Source organism: Macaca nemestrina, chromosome 4 (assembly GCF_043159975.1).
Source record: "Macaca nemestrina isolate mMacNem1 chromosome 4, mMacNem.hap1, whole genome shotgun sequence".
NCBI classification, from domain to species: Eukaryota; Metazoa; Chordata; class Mammalia; order Primates; family Cercopithecidae; genus Macaca; species Macaca nemestrina.
In genome coordinates this window covers 119,717,567-119,745,416 of record NC_092128.1, presented here as the reverse complement: position 1 = coordinate 119,745,416, position 27,850 = coordinate 119,717,567, and the positions used below count along the sequence as shown (strand labels likewise).

At 34.5% G+C, this 27,850-nt stretch overlaps 1 long non-coding RNA gene across 1 annotated transcript in view; it reads right to left on the bottom strand.

Moving 5' to 3' along the window:
• LOC105492365 (uncharacterized) overlaps positions 1-27,621 on the bottom strand; it is a 43,538-nt gene extending 15,917 nt beyond the window's left edge. The window contains exons 1-2 of the long non-coding RNA XR_011621694.1: positions 27,494-27,621; positions 20,458-20,543 (exon numbers count right to left, since the gene is read on the bottom strand). This is a non-coding gene — a long non-coding RNA (uncharacterized lncRNA). The remainder of the gene's footprint in view (positions 1-20,457; positions 20,544-27,493) is intronic.
• Positions 27,622-27,850: the final 229 nt, after the last annotated feature.

Below are 27,850 nucleotides of genomic sequence, written 5' to 3'. Positions count from 1 at the left end.
TATGTTTGGGATAAAAATGTGTCTCAGTTGGGGTTGTATGGGCTCCTTATCATAAGCCAAATGCTACAGTGAAGCTGTGGAATTGAGTCCTCCTCCAACAAGGGAGATTAAAGAATGTCTGTGACATGCCCAGATAGCTGGTGGATATAGTTATGTTTTCTAGGATTTGGGTACATACTGCTTGGCTTTGGTTAGCTCCCTTGGTCTTACTTTCCCAAAAAGGAAACTTGCAGGTGATGGGCATCCTATTTATTCCCATCACCTGGAAAGATTTGCAGGATAATTGTTCAGAACTAGAATATTGATACAAATTTCTATATTACCTATCCCTCTTGTTCTTTCTGAGCTGTAGCCAGAGATTTCTGGTTGGTTGGCAGGAATAAGCAGTCAGTCTAAAATGTAGGCAACAACTTAAAAATAACTAATGAGTTTAGAATTTAATGGCATATGTATGATAAGTTCTGAAAAAATAATTTATCTCTCTCCAGTACTCATTTTTGTTAAAAAAAAATCATGACAGGACTGAGTTGTTTGCAAAATAAACTTTAAACTTATATTTGGCCCAATTATTTGCATAACCTGCAGCAAGAATAATTATTTCTACATAGCATTTTAGATTGGCTTTCATGGAACTCTGTTCCACAAGGAATCTCAGATAAGACCTTTTAAAGCTAAGCCCAGACATGGGTTTGTATCCTCAAATTCCTGTGAGCTGGGTGATCTTATCCTCTTAAGGCCCCAGTATAAACTTGGAGCTGCCAGGCCTATTAGAAAGTGACATTCTTTACTGACTACAGGTCAGGTTGAACTTGACTTTTTAACAGGAAGCATACCCTTCCAGTCAAAGCCTTGGTAAAACAACTGCATCCAATTGCATCCTGTTGCAAAAGAAAATAAATTCTTATTGCACTGATGCAAACAACTATATTGCCATAAGTTCGGTCATTAAAAAGTCAGGAAACAGTAGGTGCTGTAGAGGATGTGGAGAAATGGGAACATTTTACACTGTCGGTGGGAGTGCAAACTAGTTCAACCATTGTGGAAGACAGTGTGGTGATTCCTCAAGGATCTAGAACTAGAAATACCATTTGTCCCAGCCATCCCATTACTGAGTATATACCCAAAGGATTATAAATCATGCTACTATAAAGACATATGCACACGTATGTCTACTGTGGCACTATTCACAATAGCAAAGACTTGGAACCAGCTCACATGTCCATCAATGATAGACTGGATTAAGAAAATGTCCCACATATATAACATGGAATACTATGCAGCCATAAAAAAGGATGAGTTCATGCCCTTTGTATGGACATGGATAAAGCTGGAAACTATCATTCTGAGCAAACTATTACGAGGACAGAAAACCAAACAGCACACGTTCTCACTCATTGGTGGGAATTGAACAATGAGAACACTTGGACACAGGGCAGGGAACATCACACACTGGGGCCTGTCATGGGGTGGTAGGAGGGGGAGGGAGAGCATTAGGAGAAATACCTAATGTAAATGACGAGTTAATGAGTGCAGTACACCAACATGGCACATGTATACATATGTAACAAACCTGCATGTTGTGCACATGTACCCTAGAACTTAAAGTACAAAAAAAAAAAAAAACCAACTATATTGCCATAAGTTAAGAATACTCACAGATAGTTTCCAAATTCTAGACAAACCAGGCAGAGAGAAACAAACATGCTCCAAATTTTGTTCATAGGAGTATACATTACTCAATTATTAAAGGCCATAAGTAGGTCAAAATAAGTTTCCTAACTCTGAAAAACAAAACAAGGATCAGCAATATTCCAAGCAAAAGTGAAAAAGATTGCTTCTGTTTTCTGAGTTCATTACGTTAGGTCTTGTTTTGCTTGATATGTTGAACATTTCAGCTCTTTATGAGTCCTGTACATTTTTCCTTTATTCCAATGTCACAATCTCCAAAGTTATTAGAAAACTGTATTGGACCTCACCTGTGAAACTTGTATAGCTTATTATAAACCATCTTTTGTAAAATGATTAAAACAAGTCAACAATTGTTTGTGAATAACAAAATGTTCAGGTTAGTTACAGTTAGAAACACAATTGACAAAGAAGTTTGGTTATCTCTGTGGTTTACAATAACTTAACATAACAACCTTAATTAAGATAGATAGCATATACTCAGACATTAGAATTTTAGAAATTCCATACAATTTGGAACATATATTAGCATTATTCACCAAAATATACCTAAGAAGATTGAGTACCATTTTGACAACCCCGGGTACCTAAACTTGTCAAATAATCCTGTTTACCTCCCTTTTCTGGATACTCTAGGGGCCCTCTGATGCATCTGAAAAGCCAGATGTCAGAAAAACAATTTTGAAACTGAAGTCTGATTTGGGAAGCCTGTTAAATATGTTAGAGGTTTAAGAAACTTGCTGTTATTAAATAGAATTTCAGGTTACCATAAATTATTTATTTTGCCTAAATAACTCAGAAAGTTTAAAAAAGAAAAAACCTTTTATAACTCTTTAAAATTTCACTAAAGAAAAGATTGGTGTCTTAAGGGTACCTTGTTGTGCTTTTATTTTAATGTTCAATTTACAGGAAAACCATATAATACCCATTTGAATTTAGTCAAGGTATTCACACATGGAATTTTTGCAAGATTAATTCTTACAACCCTTCCACCACTTTTAGTTTTATTTTGTCTAATTTAAAACAATTCTTTAACCCTAGTCAAGAATTTACATTTTTATGCCTTCTTATAACCATTTATTAAAATCACATTTTGCTGTTCTTACACACCTCACATGTAAATCTATTCCAGCAGTCTCAATTATATGTCATAATGGTAACTTTTAGCAATTTTAACTTTAATGTAAAATCTGGTAAGTTATTTTAATTACGTGCTAGGTTCAGCCAAAGTGTGACCCTTTTCAGCATAATTAAAGGTGTGGTTAGTTCCATATGTCCTCAGGCCTTACCAACTGTGAAGCCAACATATTGAAAAACCAAAAAAGCAGTTTATAAGCTTAAAGTATTTAGCGAACCTAGTATCTGACCTGTATAATTTAGTCTGCCTATTTATATTTTGATGACATTTGCTTTTTACCAATAATCTCTAAGGCTGTTTTTATTTCACAAAGAATAAAGTCACATGAACTGAAAGGTACCACAGCTTCTATCTTCTCTTTACAAAATATATGATCCAAGTGCTTATCTTCCTTTAGGCCAATTCATCAGAGTTCTTTTTATAGATATCACACATGCAATGCATGTATAACTATGTAGACTGGCAGAAGAAAATCCAGTCCCCATAAGATCTTTCATTTGCCAGTCTCCTCTTTGAATTATTGGCCTTCAGGTCCTTTGAATTCCTGGAATTTAATGAGGAAAACAGAGGTCTCTCCCCCTTCATGCGTGCATTAAAAGTGGCAAGGCAAAATGGAGAAAAATAATTCAGTTTACCAAAAACAAACAAACAAACAAACAAATTATATATATTTTATATATATATATATTTCCAGCAAACCAAGGTTCAAAAAAAGGAAAACATAAAGGTACTTTAATATTACTATATGTTGGATATCCACCTTTAATTAAGTTGGGCACTTCTTAAGAAAATTATTTTAACTCCCTTAGTATCTAACTTTAGCGGTGCCAAGTGGCCAATATTTCTGGCTTTCAAACTTTCCTAAGGGCTCAGAGAAAGGAAAATCCAAGGCATTTCATGGAGGGGAAGGGAATCAACAAATAGCAAAAGGTCATGTAATATCAAACTCATCCCCTAGCCAGGATTGAATCTCGGCCACGTGGAAGCTAAACAAAGCCTTGCCACTGGGTTACAGGCCATGCCCCAAATGATGTAAAACAAGATAGAGGCCTGTAGTAAAGATTGGTATGGACCGTACAGAAAGCCGCACAAAGCAAACCAGATTGGCTACAACTTAAGACTAATCTTACATATCCTTTCTCACAATTAAAACTCTATGGGAACTAAAAACAATGATCCTCATAATTCCTGGCCCAGCAAAATGTCTTCCAAAAGAAAAAAATCTTCATTTAAAAGTCAACTGTTGACAGGGTAGACAAAAGGATGAGACTGCTTAAATGCAGGGTTATATTCACTGCTGATGGTGTGGAGAAGGGAAATATATACCTGAGGGAAGAACCTCTTATTCTTACTCAGGTGTTTCCTCCACCAGGGAGAAAATCTTAATTGCTGTGGGATGGACCTGGACTCTCTGGCTTTGGTGGGGGGCACTCCGCAGTGCATGGCAGGGATCACCAGCCACCCATGTGGACCACATTGGGGCCTGGGCATTGACTAAGGCTCATTCCTGCTCTGTCTTGCTGTTGGACACTGCACACACATGTGGGAGACATGGCCATGCACCCCAGCTGACAGGGACGTGGGGGCAGGGAGCTTCCCCACCAAACCATCCTGTGCATGCACCTGTGGCCATTGGGGTGGATGTGAGCCATCTCCAGTATTGTAAAAGAAAATATAGGTGCTGTTATTGCCCTGAAAAAAAGAAGATAAATGCCATAGGACCAAAAAGCTCAGGAGTGAAATTGAGAGGTTTGGGGTCTCCATTTCACTCATCCTTCCTCAGGCTACATGTTGGGTACCCAATAATTTGTAGGAAAAACTGGGTTCTTGTCACACAACTAGGAAGAATTAGGCTTACAGACAGTAAGGGGTGTTATGAAATTTATTGGGCAAAAACAAAAAAGCAAAAAACAACATAACAAAGCAAGAGGAATTCCTGTTAATAGGCCCCCATCTCACAGATTGAATCCTGGGTTACCACACAGGTACAAGAGGGGCCATGCTCCTCTCTCCTGCAAGGATGTGAAATTCTTAGGGTCCCATCTTGTCCACCTAGTGCACAGGTTGCAAAGGATGTGAAATTCCTGGGGTCCCATCTTGTCCACCTAGTGCACAGGTTGGTTGGAGATTATCTGGGGAGTCCTTTTTATTTGGCTATCTCATAATGCTTCTGGGTGGTATGGAATCAAACTCACTGGAAGACATCAACATCAACAAAACCCAACTAAAGAAATAAAAGTTTTTCATTTGACAGTGATGTTGGTGAGTCTTCAATGCAATTAGTAGGAATTTTGACATAATACTGCCATATTTGAAAACCTGGCAAAAATAAATATGTAAATCTAAACAATAAAAATCAGGTACAACTACTCATTTATTTATCAATTTGCCAAAGGAAGATTTTTCTAGATCCTAGGTAAGAATTTGAGGGCAGAGTTGGATTGGGAAAATAAATAAATATGCATAAAGATCATCTGCCTCTTTCTCCAGAAGTAAACAGTCAAGGTAATAAAGTACATGGCTTCATATCAAAGCAGCGTTGAAGATGGGCATTGAAAGATATGCTAAAAATGCATAAAACTGGAGGAAACAGTGATGGTCCATTACACTTTTACATGCCTATTCATTTATTTCTCTCTGTGTTTTCTTTTCTTTTTTTTTTTTTTTTTTTTTTTTTTTTTTTGAGAGGGAGTCTCGCTCTGTGCCCAGGCTGGAGTGCAGTGGCCGGATCTCGGCTCACTGCAAGCTCCGCCTCCCGGGTTCACGCCATTCTCCTGCCTCAGCCTCCTGAGTAGCTGGGACTACAGGCGCCCACCACCTCGCCCGGCTAGTTTCTTGTATTTTTTAGTAGAGACGGGGTTTCACCGTGTTAGCCAGGATGGTCTTGATCTCCTGACCTCGTGATCCGCCCGTCTTGGCCTCCCAAAGTGCTGGGATTACAGGCTTGAGCCACCGCGCCCGGCCGTTCTTTCTGTTTTCTAAATGGAATAATAATATGGACAGGATTCATTTCTTCCTTCAGGTCCGCAAGAAGATCAGCTAATATTAAAATCTAATTACCATCTTATGTCTCCATTTTTTATACATATGTAACTTCTAAAGTCTATCTTTTATTATCTTTATTACTTCCTGACAGTTTATAGATTTAATTGAAGTTTCTCATCCTAGTAAGAGTATTGATATAATGAGTTAGTAGTGATTTCATGATTTCATTTTATTTTGGACTTTATCTTGTTTCCCACTTAATGACATATAAATTAACTTGTTCATGAAAGTAAGTCAAATTAATGCATGATATTCTACTTAATAATTTAAAAAGCTTCAGACAAAAAAAACACGTGCTTGAAAACATGTTTGAAATCCAATGTCTGAAAGCATTGGAATATTTATAAAGAAAACATTTGAAAGCGACAGATACGTCAGATTATGCCAAAAATAATTTCTCTAGTCACGCACAGGATTGCTCTGTGTCTGTACCTAATTAATAAATATGAATAATATTATCCCTTGGATTTCAAACTTTACTATTTCTTAATATCAGTATTATGGAAGTAACTTAAAGTATAAATAATACCTAGGCTGAATTTTTGGACATACCAGTAGGGACATTAAATATGTAAGCTGTTTACTTACTGGGACTCACATTTTACTTTTAATATTTTGAAACAAACAGAAGGTTGCGTAAATAATAATTATTTAAACAAAATGTAGACATACTCTGGAATTTTAGTTTAACTAAAATCACTCTAAATGGAACCTTAGCTTTCTAGTGCTTTTACGTTGCCCTTTTGAGAGAGTCATTTAAAATAAACATGTAAGAGGGATTTTGTCTAAAAACAATTTTGTTGAATATATTATAGAATGTGTATGGAACACATTTGATATTTAATAAAGTCATGTAAAAGTGATGCAGGATTTTTTGTTCCTTATTTCAGCTAAATCTGGGTTCTTGTCTCACAATCAGGACACATTAGGCACGCAGACATGTTGAAAGCAGAGGAGTGGGGAATTTATTAAGCGAAAGGAAAGCTTTCAGCAAACAGAAGTGACTTCCATGCAGGTTTCTACCTCACACACTGAATATCGGAACTTCCACAAGAGCTGAAGAGACTAGACTCCTCCCTGCATAAGGTATGAATTCCTGGTGGCTCCACCCTGTTCCCTGAGGGCATGTGGGTCTCCAGTCTGTTATAGGGATCCCCAAGCAAGGTGCTGTGCAGGTTCCTGTATCTGCACAAAAAATTTGGTCTAGACACTTGTGAGGTGGGTTGGAGATTCTCTGGAGACCCTTCCTTATATCCCTAGTCATTTGTCTGCCTCCTGCCTCTATCAAAAGCTTTGCAGCCTAACTTATCTAACTAAACCCTGCTTCATGCTATGGCCATAACAGGTAACAAATGCCTTAAGCTTCAATCTATCCAATGTAAAATAAGGATAATAATGAGCACCACCCCACAGAGCTATGAAAATTCAGTACAATGGTGCTTATGATATTCTTAAAACAGTGCTGTAGGTATGAGTTACTCAAATTAATTTTCATTTCTTTTTCTTACACCTGCATTTCTACTCCATGTGCACTAGTATTTCAAACAATAAATCCAGGATTACTATCCTAACAATAAATCTCAGTTGTGTTTGTTATGGCCTACTTCTTTACTACCCAATGTAGTCTGTAGCCCTCTCAATCCCTCAACCATCTCCAACTAGTAATGATGATCTCCTGACCTTGCTCATTATTTTTCTATATTAACATATTATTTACTTATTTATATTACTTACGATTTATATTACTTAATCAAAATGCAGGCTCCAGAAAAACAACAATTTTTATATCTTTATCCATTGTGTAACCTCTAAAGTCTTTAACAGTGCCTGGCACATACTAGACATTCAATAAATACTTAAATTTAAGCTAAAATTTAAACATAAACAATATTTTAATAATTAGAAAGCAAATTTCTTATGAAAGGTTTATTCCATCAAGAAGACATAAAAATCATAAACATGTATGCACTCTGAGAATAAATTTAAAAATAAAAAATACCAGTTGGAAACTTTTGAGTCCCACTTTCAATAACAGACACAACTAAGCAGAAGAAGAACGACAAAATAAAAAATTGAAGAGCACTATAAAGCAACTAGAACAAACAGATATCTCTAAAATTACTCTATGCAACAACAGAATACACTTTATCCTACAACATGGTTCTGAAGTGCACATGAATTACTCTCCAGCATAGGCCATATGCTAGGCCACAAAACAAAGATCAACGAATTTAAAAGAATTCAAACCATATGGTATATTTTCTTCAACAACAATAGAATTTAATTAGAAATCATTGCCATATGAAAATGTAAAAAGTTCACAATTATCTGAAAATAACAATAATTAAAGAATACATCACAAGGTAAAAGAGAAAATAATTTCAGATGAATGAAAAGGAATGACAATATATCAAACTTAATAGATATAGATAAGCCAGTGCTCAGAGGAAAATTTATAATTGTGTTAGAAAATAAGTAATCAGTAACATGATACTCCATCTAAAAAAAAGGAAAAAAGAGAAGCCGACTATACCCAAATGACATAAGGAAGAAATAATAAAGATTAGAGCAGAAATAAATAAAGTAGAAAATGTAAAAACCAATAGAGAAAATCAATGAAAATTAAAGTTAATTCTCTGAAACGATCAACAAAATTGATAAACTGTTAGCTAGACTGATCACGAACAAAGGAGAGATGATTCAAATAACTAAAATAATATACAATAAAAGGAGATATCACCACTAACCTTAAAGAAATACAAGGAATAAGAGAATACAATAAGCCACTTTATGAAAAAAAAAATCCTGGGAAAACACAAACTAAAAAAAACTGTCTCAAATAGAAATATGAAATTTGAATATAATTGTAATGACTAAAATGATTTAATTAATGAATTTAAACTCCTCTTGAATGAAAGTTTAGGCCCAGATGGATTTACTGCTAAATTCCACCAGGCATTTAAAGAAGAATTAATACAAATTCTTTATGAAGACTTCCATAAACACAGAAAAAGAACAATTATTTCCCAACTCATTTTATTTTCAGTACTATTCTTATCAGCATAATCCTGATACCAAAATAAGAAAAAAAATCAAATAAAAAGAAAACTACAGTTCAATATCCCTTATGAATATAGACATAATTAAACTCAGTAAAATATCAGCATGTGAAATGAAGCAGGATATAAAAATACTAAAACCCGCCCAAGAGAGATGTATTCTGATAATCCACTGTTGTTTTCACATTTAAAACTCAGTCAATGTAATACATGTTACAAATAAAAAAGGATGAGTTTGTGTCCTTTGTAGGGACATGGATGCAGCTGGAAACCATCATTCTTAGCAAACTATCACAAGAACAGGAAACCAAACACCGCATGTTCTCACTCATAGGTGGGAACTGAACAATGAGATCACTTGGACTCAGGAAGGGGAACATCACACACCGGGGCCTATCATGGGGAGTGGGGAGGGGGGAGGGATTGCATTGGGAGTTATACCTGATGTAAATGACGAGTTGATGGGTGCTGACGAGTTGATGGGTGCAGCACACCAACAAGGCACAAGTATACATATGTAACAAACCTGCACGTTATGCACATGTACCCTACAACTTAAAGTATAATAATAAAAAATTATATATATATATATATATAAATGGCAAAAATCAAAACCACATGATCGTCTCAACAAATGAAGAAAAAACATTTGACAAAATCCAACATATTTTCATATAAAAAGCATTCATCGAGCATCTAGGAATAGAAGAGGACTTCCTCAAACTAATAATGGGCATCTACAAAAACCCCTGCAGTTAACCTCACACTAGAAAGTGAATGACTGGAAACATTTTGTCTACAATAAGAAACAAGATAAGATTTCTGTTCTTGCCATTTCTTTCTATACAATATTTTACTAGAAGTTCTTCTTGGATAATTAGAAAAGAAAATGATATGAACTATATACAGATTTCAAAAAAAAAAAAAGTAAAACCACACTTATGTACAGATGATAGTATCTTGCACATAGGAAATTCTAAAGAATCCACTAAAACATTAGAGGCAATAAATGAGCTTAGCAAAGTTTGTTTCAGTCTCAAAGTGATAAAATTGATTTACAGACAAGAAGAGAGTCAAAGAGACAGGAATTTCACTCCCTACCCACTTGGGAACCAGAAACTTAAGGAAATTATTGGCAGGTAACCAACGACGGAAGATAAAATGGAAGAATGGAACAGAAACTTCAGCCACCATACACAACAAATATGCAAAATTATTTGCAAATAAATGATTTGCAAAATATTATTGCAAAGTAGTTTGGAAAATCACAATAGGATTGCTTCAGCCATAAACAAGCAAAGAACAAGCAATCCCTGAAAAACGAGATAAGTAAATTTTCACAATTATCACACATATTACTCAGAATTTCCTTCAGTTATAAGCAAATATTTTAAAACATAAAAAATAAGAAAATACAGCTCATTTGCAGAAAATAAAGAATTTGATTGAAAGAATTTCTGAGGAAGCACAGATATTAGAATTATTAGTCAATAATATTAAGTCAGATGTCTTAAACATGTTCGATGGTTTAAAGGAAAACATACAAATAACCAAAAAAATTAGAGAAAACAATGTCTGAACAGGATGAGAATATCAAAAGAAATAAAGAAAAATATTCACAAGAAACAGAAAAATTCTGGAAAATCTAATAAATTATTTAGTAAAACTAAAATTAAAACCATATTAGAGACATTCAATGGTATATTCACACAAGCAGAAGAGAGTAGCAGCAAGCTTGAAGACATTTGAAATTTTCCAGTCTGAGGAGAAAAAGAAAAAAGAATGAGAAAAATAAATATAGCTGAACGACCAGTGAAATTCTACCATGCTTACCAATATACACATTATGGGAATACCAGACAGGGAAGAGAGAAAGAAAGGGGAAGAAAAAAATTTGAGGATTTATGGCTGAAAATTTGCAAATCTGAGGAAAGATTCAAATAGCATATCTGAGGCCTCAGCTAGCAAATAGCCCAGAATCCATGCCACTGGAAAGACATATTGTGTTTATAGACTGGGAGAATTAATATTGTTAAGATGTTTGTATAACCCAAAGTGATCTATAGATTTAATGCAATCTTTTTCAAAACGCCAGTGACATTTTAACAGAAATATAAGAAACAAATTGAATATTCATATGGGACCACAAAAGATACTGAATAGTCAGAGAAATTAGGAGAAAGAAAAACAAAGCTAGAGGATCATTTATAAATTTCAAAATTTAGTTATTAAAAGAGTATGGTAATGTCATAAAATAGACATACAGACCAATGGAACAAAATAGAGGCCAGAAAATAATCTACACATTTATGATCAATTGATCTTTGACAAGGGCGTCAATGGGGAAAGGACAGCCTCTTCAATAAACTGTACCATGGAAACGGAATATCCACATGTCAAAGAATGAAATTGAAGCATTATATCTGACTGTATACAAAAGCCAAGTCGAAATAGAATAAAGATTTAAATATAAGACCTGAAACCACAATGCTCCTAGAGAAAAAATAAGGAAAAATCTACTTAACACTGGGCTTGGCAATGATTTCAGGGACATGACACCAAAAGCATAAACAACAAAAGCAAAATAGACCACTGGGATTGCATCAAACCAAAAAGCTTCTACACAGCAACAAAGGCAAGCAACAGTGTGAAACAGTAATGACAAAATATCTGCAAACCATGGATCTAATAAGGGGTTAATGTCCAAAATATTTATTAGGAATCACTCAATAGCAAATAACAAATTATCTGATTAAAAAGTGAGCAAAGGACTTGCTAAGAAATTTCTCAAAAGAAAACATACAAGCAGACAAAATATATTTGAAAATCTGCTCAACATCACTAATCATGAGGGAAATGCTCATCAAAACCACAATGAGATAGTACCTCACCCCTATTTGAATGGACATTATCAAAAAGACAAAAGATAAATGTTTTTGTGGTTGTGGAGAAAAGGAAATCATTTTGGAAAATTACAGTACAATTTCACAACCAGGATATTGACACTGATACAATGCACTGATTTTATTCAGATTTCCCATTTTATTTGTACTAATGTCTTTCTCTCTCTCTCTCTCTCTCTCTCTCTCTCTCTATCTATCTATCTCTATCTCTCTCTCTTTCTCTCTCTCTCCTGTGCATTTATTTGGCTGTATATATTATTTTCACTTATGGCCACCACCACAGTAAAGATACTGTGTTCCAACAACACAGAATCCTGTGTGTTGTTCGTTTGTAAACACAACCAATTATTCAGAATTCTTTTCAGAGATACAACTAAGGGAAGCTGAATTGAGATCCATTTAATTTGGACTTAAAATGTATTTATATACAGTCACTTCTGTGCACAATTAGATTATCATTGCTGTCCATCTCTGTTTAAGAAACATTTCTAGAAATATCACCAAATTTCAACAGCAGAATGATGAAAGATGTGAATATGAAGAGAGAAGGGAATTCTTATACATTTTTGGTAGGAAAGTAAATTGATACAGCCATTATGGAAAATAGTACAGAGTTTCCTTAAACAAATATAAAATAAAATTAGTATGTGATCTAGAAATTTCACTTCTAAGTATATATCCAAAGAGAATCACTGTCTTGAGATATCTGGACTCCAAGGTATCTTTTCGCAATAGCACTTTTCACAATAGCAAAGATATAGAAACAAGCTAAATATCTATCAATGGATAAATAGACACAAAAAGTGTCATGTAAATACACACACACACACAGGAATACTATTCAGCCTTTAAATAGAAGGAAATCTTGCCATTTATGACAACATGGATAAACCTAGAGAACATTATGCTAAGTTAAGTAAGCTAGACACAGAAAGATAAATACTGCAGGATCTGACTTATATGTGGAACCTAAAATGTTCAAACTCTTGGAAACAGAGAGTGGAATGATCATTTCTAGGGACTGGGGAGAGGGGAAAATTAGAAGATGTTGACTAAAGGTTACAAAGTTTTAGTTATGTCATATGAAAAATTTCTGTAGTGCAAAGGTACAGCAATGTAACTATAGTTACTAATATTGTATTGTATACTTAAAATTTGCCAAAACAGTGGATCTTCAGTGTCCTCACCATGAAAAAAAGAAAAGAAAATTAAAACGATAACTATGTGAGGTGATGAGTATGTTTATTAGCATCATTGTTGTGATTGTTCCATAATGCATATGTATATCAGAATATCAATTTGTATACCTTAAATATATACAATTTTTATTCATCAATTATTCCTCATTAAGGCTGGAAAAATATACAAGAATGGGAAAAAGAAGGAAATCAAAATATTATACCACAATCAGACTTTAAAAAATCTCAAATCAATAACCTAACTATAACCTTAAGAACTAGAGAAAGCAGACCCAGCCCAAATCTGGCAGAAGGAAGAAGAAAAGCAATAATAATGGTTAGTGAAGAGATAAATAAAAGAGAGAAAATAGCAGTAAAGAAAATAAGCAAAAAGAATTTGGTTCTTTAAAAAAGAAAAGCAAACTTGAAAAACTTTGTATTAAACTAAGGAAAAAAGAACCTCAAATTAGCAAATGAGGACTAAAAGTAGGGAAATTACTACTAGTTTTATAGAAGTAAAAGGAAGTCTAAGAGAATACTATGAATAGTATACGCTAAACATTGGATAACCTATGTGAAATTGGCAAATTTTTGAAATATACAATCTACATAAACTAACTCAACAAGAAATAGAAAATCTGAATAGATATACAATGAGTCAAGAAATTGAATCAATAATGAAAAACTGCCTGCCCAATGAAAGAAAAACCCAGGGTCATTGGCATCACTAGTGAATTCTGCCATGTAAAGAAAAATTAACACTACTTAGTCTCAAACTCTTCCAAAAGTATTGAAGAGAAAGGAAAACTTCTCTTTTTATTCTGTCAACGTTACTCTAGTAGCAAAGCCAGCCAAAGATATTAGAAGAAAAAATATAATAAATTCAGATCAATATCCCCTGTGAATATTGCTAAAATTTGCTAAAAAATATTAGCAAATTGAATTTGGAAGCATATTACAGGAATAATTCATCACAATTATGTGGGATTCTTTTCCTGGAATGCAAAGGATTCATCCACATACAAAAATGAATGAAATATAACATTAATAGAATCAAGGAACAAAAATGACATGATCACCTCAATTGATGCAGGAAAAAACATTTGACAGCGTTCAACGCTCTTTCATGATAAAGTCCTTCAGCAAACTAGAAATGAAAGGAAACTTCATCAATATGATAAAGGCTGTATATGAAAAGCTCAGCAAGTAAAATTATCTCTGTTTGCAGACATTATGATCTTATAGGTAGAAAACCCAAAGCATCCATAAAACAATTATTAAAGTTAATAAATTCATCAAAGTTCTGACTGTAAAATCAAGACACAAGAAATCATATTCCTATGCACTCAAAAGAAACAATCTACAAAAAAAATTATATGAAAAATTCAATTTATAAGAGCATCTAATCTAAAAAATAAAATAATTAGAAATAAATTTAACCAGGATGGTGAGACATGTAAAATATAATCAGGCAGGTGAGACTTCTATAAAATATTCTAGAATAAAATTAAAGATGTAAATAAATGAGAAAACATCCATTTTGTGCATTAGAATGCTTAATATTTTTGTGACGACAATACTACTCCAAATGCTCTACAAATTAAATTTAATATCTATCAGAACACGAAGTGTTTTTGCAAAGTAGGAACACCCATCCTAAAATTTATGTGGAATATAAAGAAATTCCCCCAAACCAATGCTATCTTGAAACAAAAGAACAAGATTTAAAAACACACTCTTGCTGATTTCAAAACTTACTTCAAAGCAACTGTAATTGAAACCATGTGGTCCTATCATTAGGCATATAGACCAAAAGCTTGAATTAAAAAACCCACAAATAAACCCTCAAATATATAGTCAAGTGATTTTTCATCAAACTGCCAAGATAATTTGTTATGGGTTGAATTTTATCTTCCCCAAAATTTATATGTGCACGTACTAATCCACAGTACCTTAGATTGTGACCATGTTTAGAAATAGGGTGATTGCAGATGTAATTAGTTAAGATGAGGTCATACTGGGGTAACGTAGGCCTCTAAACCGATATGACTAACATCTTCATTAGAAAGGAAAATTTTGGGAGTTATACCTGATGTAAATGACGAGTTGATGGGTGCAGCACACCAACAAGGCACAAGTATACATATGTAACAAACCTGCACGTTATGCACATGTACCCTACAACTTAAAGTATAATAATAATAAATAAATTTAAAAAAAAAGAAAAGAAAAAAAAAAAAGAAAGGAAAATTTGGACACAGAGGTACAGGGAGAATGCCCTGTAAAGACTGAAGTTATGCTGCCAAAAGACAAGGAATTCCAGAAGGTAAGGCAGAATTTTTGAACAGATGCTTGCTAGTACTTTCACAGGCAGGTGCCCTGCCAACACCTTGATCGTGGGCCTTTAGTCTCCAGGATGTGAGACAATACATTTTGTGTAGTAAGCCATTCAGTGTGTGATACGTTATTATGGCAACCCTAGAAAACTGATACAGATTTTAGTAGCGAGAATTGGGGTACTACTCTAATAAATATCTAGAAATGTTGAAGTGGCTTTGGAATTGGGTAACCAATAGAGGCTGGGAGTTTTGAGATGCATGATAGAAAAAGCCTAGATTGTCATAAAAAGGTGGTTGGTAGAAACATGGATATGAAAAGCAAGTTTCTTAAGGACTCAGAAAAAAAAAAAAAGCTGGAGGGAAAGTTCTTATGGTCTTAGGGAATACATATATTATCATAAACAGAGTGCTGCTAAAATATGAATGTTAAAGGTACTTCTGGCAAGGTCTCAGACAGAAATAAGGTAAATTTTATTAGACTCTGGAGGAGACGTGATCCTAGTAGAAAGTGACAGAGAACTAGGTTGATATGCATTTTATGTGGAAAGTAAAACTTGTAAGTGAAGAATTTTAATATTTAATTGAGATTTATAACCAAAGTTTTGAATTTACAGCCTTGTTCTCATTGCTACTTACCTGAGAGGGAGAGACAAATTGAAAAAGGAAATCCCAAGCAAAAAGAAATCTGAACTTAGAAGGCAATTAACAGTCTGTCACCTTTTTTAAAAAAAAAATTGAAAGAATGTGCTCTGGAGAAAACACTAAGGGTGTGGCTGAACAACCGTCTGCTAAAGAGATTGGGCATATGACCTGTAACCTGAGGATCTAATCGACCATCTCAACAGAAACCCTGACAGGTTGGACTAAGGGGAGATAACTGAGACATAATGAAGGAAGACTGCTAGATTTGGGGGATTCTATTAGCAAGAAACAGGCTGATCCATGTTATGCTTCACGAAAGGGAATAATGAGAATGAGGGCGGAGCTACCTCCTCCGTTCCAGTGAGTGGGGCTGCAACCCAGGGCAGGGGGTGGCGGCCACTCTGGTGAGCCTGAGGACAGGTCATCTAGTTAAAGAGGATTATTTCCAAGCCTTAAAACCTAACCGAGTTTTCTCTGACAGTATTCAGACTTTCTTGGGACCTATGATCCCTTTTTCTTCTTCCAATTTCTCTTGATATGAATCAGAATATCTATGTTATCTATATCTGTCCCACCATTATACAGTGGACCGACCCTCCTCCTATAACTCTGATTGTGGATCCAGCTAAGGGACTTGAGTATTTCCAGACCTAGTAATCCACAGAGGGTCCTAGAATCAATCCTTCTCAGATACTACTCTATAGGGAAGCAGATTGACTTGTTGTCTGGTTTCACAGATTCACAGATAGAGATCAATGTTGCTTCAGGAGGAATCATGACCTGAGTCTTACCCACACCTAATTTAGAAGATAGTCGGGTGAGATTTTGTACCTAGAGTTGATGGTGAAATTAGTTAATAATTTGGGGGATGATGGAATGGGATGAATGTATTTTGCATGTGAGAAGAACATGAATTTGGGAGGACCAGAGGGCAGACTGTTATGGGTTGAATTGTGTCTTCCAAAATTCACTGTGGAAATCCTAACCCCGGTACCTCAGAATGTGACCTTACTTAGAAATAAGGTCTGTTTTAGTCCATCTGAGCTAATCTAACAAATTACTATAGATTGCGTGTCTGTAGTATACTGTATTATTTATCTCTATATAAATAGAGTATGCTATACTATTTATATGCTACAGAATAATAAATTATACATAATAAATTTATTAAATATGACAGAAATAAATAGCAGAAATAATAAATAAGAGAAATGTATTTTTCACAATTCAGAGACCAGGAAGTTGAAGATCAAGGCACCAGCAGACTCAGTGTCTGGTGAGAAACAACTTTCTAGTTCACAGACAGCTGCCTTTTCCTGGTATCTTCACATGGTGGAAGGGGCACAGATCTGTCTGAGTCCTCTTTTATAAAGGCACTAATCTCATTCAATCGGGGTCCACCCTCAGCTCCTAATCACATCCCAAAGACTTCACCTCCTGTTACCATCACTTTGGAGGTTAGGCTTTCAACATACAAATTGTAAGGGAAAGCACAAACATTTGCACAATAACAGGTCCAATGCAAATGTAATGAATTAAGATAAGGCCATACTGGAATAGAGTGGACCCCAATCCAATATGACTGGTATCCTTATAAAAATGGAAAATCTGGACATAGTGATACAAAGAGAATGCAGTGTATAGATTGAAGTCATGTTTCCACAAGCCAAGGAAGTAACAGAAGCTAGGAAGAAGGCCTGAATTAAGTTTTTCACTAACACCTTCAAAAGGAGCATGGCCTTGCCAACACTTGAGCTTGGACTTCTAGCTCCTGGACTATGAAAAGACAAATTACTGTTTTAAAAAATAATTTGTTGTATTTTGTTATTGATGTCCTAGCAAACTAATACATGACTCAGTGGGGGGAATAAGTCTTTTCAACAATGGTGCTATAACATTTAGATATCTACATTTAAAAGAATGAAATTGGACCCTTACCTTACACCATATACAAAATATAACTAAAAATGCATTAAAAATTTGAACTTAAATGCTGAAACTATAAAACTGTTACAAGACAACATAGAGAAACATCTTTACATTGGATTTGCAAACATTTTTTGACATGACACCATCGGCACAGGCAATACAGGAAAATAACAGGTTTGTTACACTTCATATATTTTTTTAAAGGATACTATCAAAAGAGTGAAAATATAACCAAAAAAATGAGTGAAAATACTCAAAAATCTCTGTCTTATAAGGGATTAATATCCAGAATATATAAAGAACTCCTACAACCTACCAAGAAAAACCAAACAGCCCAATCTAAAAATAAAAAGGATTTGAGTAGTATTTTCAGAAAATATATACAAATGGCCAATAATCACAACAAAAGATGCTCTGTGTCATTATTAATTAAGGAAATGCAAGCCAAAACCACAATGAGATACTATTTCACACCATTTAGGATGTCTATTGGCAAAAAAATGAAAAATAAGTATTGGCAAGGATATTGAGATATTGGAATCTTGTACATTGCTGCTGGGAACATGAAATGTTACAGCTACTACAGAAAAATAATTTGGCAGCTTCTCAAAAAGCTAAACCTAGAACCACATTTGAATATGGCAATCGTATTCCTAGATATTTACCCAAAGGTTTTGAAAGCAGGGACTCGAATACATATTTGCATGCCCTTGTTCACTGCAGTATTATACACAGTAGTCCAAAGGTGAAAACAACCCAAATGTGTATCAAACAATGAATGGGTAAGCAAAATATAGCATTTATGTAAAATGGAGTATTATTCGGCCATGAAAAGGAATGAAATTCTGATATGTACTACAACTTGATGAACCTTGACAACATATAGTAAGTAAAATACACTAGACAAAAAAGAACAAATATTCTATTATTTCACTTCTATGGGTACAAAAATGGGCAAATTCTAGAGACAAAAACTACAAAAGAGGTTACAAGGTTTGAGGAAAGGTAACAGGGAATTATTGCTTAATGTTTACACAGTCTCTCTTCAGAGTTATTAAAAATTTGAGGAAATAGATAGCTATGATGGTTACAGAGCATTCAGTAGGGGTCCACCCTAAGCTCCTAGCCATCTCACAAAGACTTCACCTCCTGGTACCATCACATGGGGGTTAGGATTTCAACACACAAATTGACAACATTAGGAATGTAATTAATATTACTTAATTATATACTTAGTGATTACGTTGGCAACTTTTCTGTGGTAGATATTTTCACACGGGTTTCTAAAAATAATGTAATTTACTAAAAAGCCATTGAACTGCACACTTACATTGGTAAATTGAATGGATTTCAATAAAATTGTTTAAAATGAGCTAATTGTATGAATAGACTTATGTCAATCAGAAAAAATGAATGGCTAATAAGCACATAAAAAGATACTCAACATTATTAGTCATTAGAAAAATAAAAACAAGAATTGCACTGAGATACCACTTCCCAGCCATGAGGACGGGTATAAGAAAAACAAAATAACAATCAGATAGGACGTGAGAAATTAGAACTGTTCTATATCATTGGTGGGCATATAAAATGGTATAGCCACTTTGGAAAATAACTTGGCAATTCTGCCAAAAGGTTAAATATAGAGTTACCATATGATCAAGAAAATCCACCAGGAGAAAAATTAACACATTACGTTCACATAATAAACTGCACATGAATGTTCACAGGAGCATTAGTCATAGTAACCAAAAAGTGGAAACAACCCAGCAAATGTCCATCAATTTATACATGAATAAATAAAATTCAGTATATTCAAACAATGTAATATCATTAAGCAAGACAAAGAATTAAGTACTGTAACATGATGCAACCACATAGAAGAACCTTGAAAATACTATGCTAAGTGGAGTAAAACAATCGCAAAAGAAATTTACATTGTACAATTTTTTTTTATGAAATGTCCAGAATGGATAAACCTTTAGAGAAAGGAAGCAGATTTGTAGCTGGAGGATGGGAATGGATGGAGAGTGACTGCTAATGGGCAGGAAGTTTCTTTTTAAATTAAAAAATTGTTCTAAATTAGATCCTGGTGATAACTGCTCAAGTTTGTGAATATACTAAAAATTATTGAATTGTACATTTTTAAATCGAAGAATTTTATGTTATGTGAATTATACCTCAAACCATTTAGAAAACATTAAGTGCCCATTTACCAATTAAAATATTTAAAAATTAAAGAAAATGTTGCTTATATTCACTTTGTTTTCAAGATTTTAAGTTGAATATTTGAAAATAATCTTTATCAAAATTTAAGCCAGTTTAAACCAGTATATTCATAAAGAAGTCCAGGATTCTTTTCAGTTACTTCAATCTTTGCATCCCTTTGTCATAAATCAAGTTCAAATTTACATTTTACTCCTTAAATCATTTTCAAGTTGACCTTAAAAAATCAATGTTAATTTCAAGTTTATCAACTACTTCTCCATACAAAGTCTTAGAGAACAATTTCTGCAGTGCTTTTAAAACTCGTTTTACCTTATAGATGTGTTTTCTTGGTCTATATTGCCTTTCCTTTATTTCTATTCTAATTTCAGCACATGTGCCTCTTCATTCTTTTAGTTCTAGTTAAAAGCAAAGAAAACAAACGTTTGATTGCCATTCAAAGCAATTTCACTACACATGCATTTTATTTCTACTCCTAGTCAATTTTCCATGTTTAAGTCTGTAGATGGTGGTACAGTCGTTGGACTAATGCCATCATCTTAGTTATCTCAACATCTCTCAGGGCTTGGCACAATGTTCAGCACATAATAGGTCAACAACACATCTTTCAATAAGTGAAAGTGTATAAAAGTAGCTTAAGATGTTAACCAGATTTTAGCAGAGCTGCTCGTTATACAACCATTTAAAGGACTTTCCTCTGTAACGACACAGACAATTTAAATAAATTAAAAGTCAAGACTATTTTTTTCTTCATATTCCCAAATAAATAATAGAAAGAGGGTAAAAAATTAAACTCAGGTGACAAAATAATTAGAAAATGATGCAACTATACTTTTTTTTACATTTTCAACCATTTAAGCCCAATTAAAAAATAAAATACTATAAGGTAAGCCTATCTTTGTTACTTCTATTTTTCAGGTGGGTTTATTTACAAGACTGAGCTCACCTCTTTCTTTGAAGCCTTCTCTCACTTATAGTTCACTAAGGTATTTCTTTGAGGGATTAAGGATGAAAGGAATTTGTCATTGAAGGCAATTTTAGACTTAATGCCTCATTCACAAAAGGGAAAGAAAAATAAACCGTCCCATTTTTCAGCCAGTCAGGTTTTAAAATTTGTCACAAATGAAAGGCTGAACTTGCTGGGAAAGAACGATTTATTTGTTTGTAGGGACAAAAAGGAAAAATAGTCTGAAATCCCTCAAACAACACCTATTTCAAAAAATAACAGAAAAAAGTCACTTCCTTGAGGGACTAAAGCATTAAATATCTTAAGCACTATCTCTTAGACACACACACACACACACACACACACACACACACACTCTCTTCTTTGTTGACCAGAATATATGCCAGATGAAAATGTCTTTAGAGTTTTATAATGTGGGATTTGGATTCTTTACTTAAATCTTTAACCTGGAAGGTCAGATAAAGGTCATTAAGGTTATTACTATCATCTCAGGTCCTCTACATTATACAGGTCTATAAACTCATGCATTTACACCTTGTTATTCTAAAACAACTCCTAAAAGACTAGCCTATCTGTTGTTCTGCTCTCAAAAAACTCTCTCTTAGCAGTTAGCCCTAAGAGAGTAGCCTAGGATTGTACCAAGGGTATGAGTTTAGAGTTGACAGATTAAGGTTCAACTCATACTTTGTAAATTTGAAGTTGTGTGGAGTTACAAATTGACTTTGTAATCTAACTCATAAAATTATTATAACAAAATGAGATAGCATATGTGAAAGAAATTGGCCCTTAGTAATTTCTTTTCCAATTAAAATTTTAACAGTGAATACTTTTTCCAAAAATGGGGACAATTTTGAATGGGGTGTAAACCAAAGCAACTTTTCAGAAGAAAATTAGATAAGGTCATTGAATACGTGGATTCACAACATTTGAAATCCAGTAGTTCCACTTCTAGGTAATTAATACAAAAATATATGCAAACTGTGCAAAGGAGCTTGTGTAAGGATATAGGAAATATTGCTTATGAGTTAGTGTGACTTGTTTGCAAATATAAGTGTACAAGAAATATGACATGTTTATTCTAAGAAATGCTACTTTTGACTGTAAGTTCTCCATTTTGCCTTGTCTTTGGAAAATGGTAAAGTTAACTTTTCTGCCAGCCTAAAGTCAGAATTAACACTGAATTGTAAAGGACAAAGTCCTTTTTTGTAAATTGGATTTTGTGAACTGAGATTTGTATTCTCTAAATGTATATCACCTTTTATTTCAATACTATAAACTTAACAATTTTGTAAGCAATACAGGTGACAGAGAACTTATGAGATGACAAAAGGTGATGTGCAACCATAAAATTCAGATAGCAGGGAATTCTACAAGAGAACTGTCTAGTGTCTTTAATGAATAAATTAAAAGGGAAAATAAAGAAGAATGGAGAAATCTGTAGATTAAAACAACCTTGCAAAAACACATCGACCAAATGCAATATATGAATTTTATTTGGATCCTGATTCTAATAAGTAACCATTTGAAAAATACAGGCCAGGCGTGGTGGCTCACGCCTGTAATCCCAGCACTTTGGGAGGCCAACGCGGGAGGATCACAAGGTCAGGAAATCGAGACCAACCTGGCTAACACGGTGAAACCTTGTCTCTACTAAAAATACAAAAAAAAATTAGCCAGGCATGGTGGCGGGCGCCTGTAGTCCCAGCTACTCAGGAGACTGGAGAATGGCGTGCACCCGGAAGGCAGAGCTTGCAGTGAGTCAAGATCGCGCCACTACACTCCAGCCTGGGTGACAGAGCGAGACTCTGTCTCAAAAAAAAAAAAAAAAAAAAAAAGGGAAAATGTAACAGTGGGGAAAATTTAAATACCAACTAAATATTTTAAAACAATATAGAATAATTATTTTTAGTTGTTATGATGGTATTTACATTGTATTAAAAATAGATCCCTTATCTTTCAGAGAAACATTTTGAAACATTTATATAATTACCAATTTGTCTTTCTAAGATTTGTTTCAAAATAATCCACTGTGTATGTGAATGTGGGGGTTGGGGGAGGAGGTGAATAAGAAAGGTAAGATGAAACAAGATTAACTCCTGTACGTAATCATTGGATCTTGGAGATAGATTAGTGGGAGTCTATTTCAGCATTTCCTCTATTATAAAAATGGAATATTAGGGTGTTTAAAAATGTGTCTGAAGTAGAAAGTTGAAAAAAATTCTTTATTGTTAGACTGTAACACTGATGTGCCAATAGTACTCTTTCCTGTTAGAAATAATCATCTTTGTGATTTGAACCCAATCAGCCAATCACTTCCTGGAGATCTAATGAAATGTCCTTTCATTTAATTCATGTATCAATAAAGGCATGACAGCTATGCATTAATCTCTAATACAATGAATCATTTATACACCAGGAACCTTAGTTTTGCTGCATTAATATTGTTTCTTGGGTATTTTTTAAGTATTGCAAATTTTATGAGAACATTTCCTTTACCTTTGATTTTCTCATCTATGGAAAGGATTGTTTCCTCTATGTAAACACAAAAAATGTAAGCTCTCTATCTAAATTTGAAGGCTATTTGAGATAAGTTCCCTGTGTAATTTAAAATGGATTAAAATGAACTTTTCTGAGCCAAACCTAAATAATTCACTAATGCTGATGTTACTTTTTTTTTTTTTTTTTTCCTACGTTTAGTTACGTGCACCCGAGTAGAATAGAGTCAAAGTGTGAGGAAGTAGTGTACTCAGAGATTCAGGAACAGGTCAATTGAATCCTTTTCCTTCTGTGTATTTTTTTTCCTGGAGCTATAGACATTTCAGTAAATTGACCAGATTATTTACATATAACACATTGTGTAATTCTAACAAAGTCATTTTGATGTTTTAAATAAGCTTCACATAAAAAAATTTAAAGTTGAAAAATATAAAGAAACAAGTTAATGTGCTATGATGGAAATTGTGACAATGCTTAGGTAAAGGAATGTATTATTGTGGTTATTCTTATAAATTATTTTTAATAGAACTTTGTATGTTAACCATGATCTCAATTTTTTCACCTTAATTTTCAGTATCTCTTTATAAGAGTGTTAAATAATTAATTTTTTTTTTTTTTTTTTTTTTTTTTTGAGACGGAGTCTTGCTCTGTAGCCCGGGCTGGAGTGCAGTGGCCGGATCTCAGCTCACTGCAAGCTCCGCCTCCCGGGTTCACGCCATTCTCCTGCCTCAGCCTCCCCAGTAGCTGGGACTACAGGCGCCCGCCACCTCGCCCGGCTAGTTTTTTGTATTTTTAGTAGAGACGGGGTTTCACGGTGTTAGCCAGGATGGTCTCGATCTCCTGACCTCGTGATCCGCCCGTCTCGGCCTCCCAAAGTGCTGGGATTACAGGCTTGAGCCACCGTGCCCGGCCAATAATTAATATTATTGACATTTTAGAAATGGGAAAATAGGCTTGAAAGGCTTAGTGATGTATGTAAGGAAGAACACTCAAGTAGTAAGCAGGGAGCCCGGGGGCATAACTCAGTTCTGTTCATTCTGAATCTGGGATTCTTGCTATTATATCAGTCATGCTGTTACCAGTATTCAATAAAGTTTTAATAAGAGAGTTTTCAAAATCTCTTTAAATATATTATTTTGGTATATTCATCATGGTCTTTGGTCCTAAGTCAGCTTCTGAAACCTCTCGCGTCTTTGCAAGATACAGGAAAATAAATTACTTAAAAATCCCTGGCAAAGTCATGTCAGCAAAATGATGGAGTAGATCCATCACATAGAAACATCGAAAAACAAGCAAAAACTATAAGAACTAACTTTGTCAGAACTCTGGAAAACAGTCAAAGGTTAAGCAACCAATAACTGCTAAATCTAGAAAAAGGCAACATAAAAAATGGAAGAAAAGCTTTGTAGCATGTTTCCCTTACCAGGCCTCACCCCATCTCTAATGTGGCAGCAGTCTTGCAGACATCAACCCATAGTCCCTGAGGGGTATGAGTCCCTGTTTCAGAGGGAAGAGAGGATATCTTATTGGCAGTTCTGGTTTATGTCTGTTATAACCTGCCTGGGGTCGACCTAAAGAACACTCACAACATGATTGTACGTTTTGCCTAATGCACAACTTACAAAGGCTGGAAAAGCAGTGGGCATTGCTTAAAAACATTGTAAGTATTCAGGTAACTTGAAGCTGTCCAGAGCAAAAAATTACGGTTGAGACACAATATGCTTCCTAAAGCCTGAAAGGAAAATCTGGGGAGAGAGATTCTTTTGGAAAGTAGGGCATTCAAAAACATCTGTGTATATAGGGGAATTTATAAAGCCAAGCACGTGGCCAGGGCAAGATGCATGCTCAGAAAAGACCTAAGAAGACTGCAAGTCTCACATTAAGATAATCGCTAGGTTCAATGTAGCCCGCATAAATTTTGAAACAAGTCCTCAGTATACAGCCAATCTGCAAAGGCCAGTAGAGATTTTATTTCTTTTCTACTTTTGTCTTCTCCTTCTATCATTTTCTCACTCCTCTCTTTCTTGGCATTCAAGAACATCTCTGTAAAATAACAACAACAACAAAAAAACCACAAGAAACAGAGACTCAGTTATCACACACAACAAAAAAATATAGACCCTGCAAATATAGTTGGCAAAAGTCATTAAACAAATGGACTACTACAACCTTCACCAATTATAAAAAAGAAAAAAAAAACTGTGGAAAAGAGAGAATGTAATTTCCAGAGTTACCATACTATATTTAACATTCAAGTGTCCAGATTTCAACAACAAAAATACCAAGGAAAGAAAGAAAGAGGAAAGCGTGGCCTATAAAAGGAAAAAAACAAACAACAACAACAACAACAACAAAAAACAGTCCATCCAGACTTCACCACTGTGCAATATATCCATGTAAGAAAACTGTACTTTTATCCTTTAAATTTATACACATTTAAAGCAGAAACAAAATAAATGGTCAGAAATTACCCTTGATGAGGCCAAGGATGGCCTTACCTTAAAGTCGTTAGCATCGGACATGCCAAAGACTTTAAAACAACTGTCTTAAATATGCCCAAAGCACGGAATAAAAACTTGGTCAAAAACTAAAAGAAATATGAAAAATTATGTATAAACAAAATATAAACTTCAATGAATAGATCAAAATTACAAAAAGGACCAAATACTTCAATAAGTTGGAAGGCTAAGAGTCCAATTATATTCCTCTACAACACCAAAATTTTGCAGCTGTCCATGATCAAAAGTAATGTATGGGAGCTTTGGGATCCATATAGGAGGCTGCAAAATCATAGTGGAGACAAGACCAAAAAAGGCCGTTTTGATAAGTCAGGTCTGCACCCAGGAAGAAATGTCACCAACCATGGTCCTGGCTACAGATCCAGAAATCGTTCCATCCCTATGTGGACTAAGCTACAGCCCCATTTGGCCTTGGGCCTGCCACCAGCACCACTTATCAAGGAACCCAAGAGGAATCATATCCTCCCATGACTTAGAGAACTGGCTCTCCAATCTTGATCCTGACAGTGGACCCTGAAATGGTCTGTAACCCAACTCCAGTCTAAAATGGAAACTGAAATTAAAACGCAACATAGCAAGACTGATTAGATGAAGCAAAAGCTGTTCTAACAGGACATTATGTAGTAATAAATGCCTACATTAAAGAATAGAAAGACTGTAAAAAAACAATTTAACATAGTAGAAACCAGAAAAAGAAAAAAATGTCCAAAGGTAGTAGAAGAAAGAATATAATAGAAATTAAAACAGACTAGAAAGACAATAGAAAACAATGAACAAAACTAAGAGTTAATTTTTTTAAAAGATAGACACAATTGCCAAATCTAATTAAGCAATAAAACACAGAAGACTCGAGTGAACAAAATTATAAATGAAAGAGGTGGTATTACAATAGATTCTACAGAGAGACAAAGTAATATAAGAGATTGCTATAAATAATTATACACCTATGAATTATGTAACCTAGCAAAATGGATAAATTTCTAGATGCATACAACATATGAAGACTGGATTATGAAGAAATAGAAAAATCTGAACACAATCATAACAAATAAGGAGTTTAAAGCAGTAATCAAAAAATTCCCAACAAATAAAAGCTCAGAACCAGTTGGTTTTATGGGTAATTTTTAACAAATATTAAAAGAAAAATTAATGACAATCTTTCTCAAACTCTTCCAAAAACTTGAAGAAGGGAGAACACTTCCAAGCTAATTTTACTAAGCAAGCATTACTCTCATAATAAAGTTGGATGAAGACAATACCAGAAAAGAGATTATAGGCCAGTATCCTTGATGAGAACATAGATGAAAAAACCTCAAGAAAACATAGGCAAGCCTAATTTAACAGCATGACCAAATCTGATCTTTACCTGGAATCCAAGGATAATTCCAAGGTAGGAGGTGGGGCTTGACTCTGGAGACAGGGCTTAGACTCTGGACTTTATGAAGACGAGCTGAAACAAGGAAGAGATAAAAGCACTGCTCCATAAGACATGGCCACCAGTACCATGTTAGTTTACCATTGCCATGGCAACACTCAGAATTTACTGCCCCTTTCTATGGCAAAGAACCAATGACCTGGAAGTTACCATGATTTTCCTAGAAACTGCTGCATAATCTGTCCCTTAATTTGCACACAATTAAATGTGGGTTTAAATATGACTGCAGAACTACCACTGAGCTATACTCTGGGCACATTTGTTATGGGGTAGCCCTGCTCTGTAAGA